The following is a 1960-nucleotide window of genomic DNA, read 5'->3' on the forward strand; positions in this document are numbered from 1 at the left end:
TGGGCGGGTTTCCCCCCCCCGGGGGACCCGCCGCAGCGCCGAGGTGAGGATGCTCCCCCCATCCCCGCCCTGCTGCCGGCGCTGGGTGCCCCCTCCCCAGCGGGGAAAAGATGCTCAGAGCCGGGGGGAGGTTAATGGAGGGGACAGCCCAGCCTGGGGGCACCAGGCGTGGCCCTCGGGGTGGTGGCATCCAGGGCTGGGGGGACATTTGGAGGCACTCCAGGGGCTGGGGGGTCCCCGCCGGGGGTGGCTCTGGGCTCCTGCCCGGCTCCTGCTGCTGGGGGGGCTCATCCCGTCTGAGGATGGGTGGCAATGCAGCCTCCAGGTTGACCTTGACAATAACATTGGGAGAGGAGAAAGCGTTGGGCTGCAATGAATATTTCAGTCCTGGTCTCTGGAGTGGTGGTGGTGGTGGGGAGGGGTTTGCCCTTTCTTTTATTTTCGTGCTGCTCTTTGAGTGCGGATGGTTGGGTTTGAGGTAGAAAATGGGGTTTGGGGTCCTGGTTTTGTGAAATTCCCAGGATTGGGTGTGGGGAGCCCTTGGTCCCCTCTGTGCACGCTGGATAAACCCAAAGATGTGTTTTTTGGGCTGGTCCAAATTCCCATCACTCTGGGAATGTGGGGCTCAAACCAGCTGAGAAATCTGCTCCCAGCTCTTTGTAGAGGACCCAGAAGGTGAAATGCTGCTCCCTGGATCACGCCTTGTGTCTGAAGCACCTGAGGTTCCAATCCATCAGGAGCTGATGTAACTATTTCTGGTCTTGGGAGGAAAGAAACCTGGAGCACGGCGGCAGCTGAGCTATTCTCGGCAGGGTGGAGAGTTCCTTGTGAATATTTCTCCAGAGGTGTCAGGACTAGGTCAAGGAACCTGGCTGGGGGTGTGACTGCTCCGAGGGAAATAAAATGTGGGTCTGAGCTGTCCACTGGGATGGAGTGGAGATGGCTCTGCTGAAATCAGTAGGGATAAAAGGGTTCAGTTTAAATCTGGAGTGACTCCACTGCTACTTCAGGCTTGCAGAGAGCAGGAATCTGGAGTTCCACCAGAGCTGGAGTCACGAGGATCAGATTCACCCCAAATCAGATGCTGACCTGCCCACGTCCAGGTGAAATCATTGCCTTGGGAGGAGCAGCCCTGCTTTTACCCCATCCCGGGCTGGCTTTGGATTTGTTTGTTTACAAGCGTAGCAGCAGCTCCATGAATTACAACGGGAAAAAGCAGCACTCACAGAGGGCTTTGGGTGCTGCCGTTTGTTGCTTTTTAGGGTAAATCTCGGCTGGTTTGGGGCTCGTTGAGTAACCTTTGGCTGGAGTGGGTGAGTTACCATGGATCGCTGAGGTCTAAGCGGAAAACGATCTTCTGGTGAATCAAACCAGCCCTGAAGGGATCATATGATGGTTGCCTTTGCTCTGGCGTACGTTATTGCAGCTGTGAGTGTTTTCGTGCTGCCGAATGAGACAGGAAAGGAGCCCTGAGCCCATGAACCCACGGGCTCACAGAATGAGACAGGAAAGGAGCCCTGAGCCCATGAACCCACGGGCTCACAGAATGAGACAGGAAAGGAGCCCTGAGCCCATGAACCCACGGGCTCACAGAATGAGACAGGAAAGGAGCCCACGGGCTCACAGCCTCGTGACAGACCCAACTGCCGGGGCTGCTCCTCCCGTGACCCATCAGCAAAACCCTTCCTGAGGTTCCTTGGCACCTCCTGGGGACAGGAGTGGCTGTCGGGTCACAGCCATGTCCCTCTGGGGTGGGACAGACCCACCTGGTTGAAATGCTCATTTTTAATTCAACCAATCTCATCTTGTGGGTTTTCCTGCCTCAGTTTCTCCTTTCTGGGCCCGGGGCTGCTCCTCCCGTGACCCATCAGCAAAACCCTTCCTGAGGTTCCTTGGCACCTCCTGGGGACAGGAGTGGCTGTCGGGTCCCAGCCGTGTCCCTCTGGGGTGGGACAGACCC

At 57.2% G+C, this 1960-nt stretch overlaps 1 protein-coding gene across 1 annotated transcript in view; it reads left to right on the plus strand.

The window, feature by feature from the left end:
* Positions 1–5: 5 nt before the first annotated feature.
* The window catches only part of SLC6A17 (solute carrier family 6 member 17), a 31886-nt gene continuing 29931 nt past the window's right edge, over positions 6–1960 (plus strand). Inside the window, exon 1 of the mRNA XM_031061757.1 lies at positions 6–43. The gene's annotated coding sequence lies outside the window, so the exon portion shown is untranslated. The remainder of the gene's footprint in view (positions 44–1960) is intronic.

Source organism: Geospiza fortis, unplaced genomic scaffold (genome assembly GCF_000277835.1).
Source record: "Geospiza fortis unplaced genomic scaffold, GeoFor_1.0 scaffold26, whole genome shotgun sequence".
Classification (NCBI taxonomy): Eukaryota; Metazoa; Chordata; class Aves; order Passeriformes; family Thraupidae; genus Geospiza; species Geospiza fortis.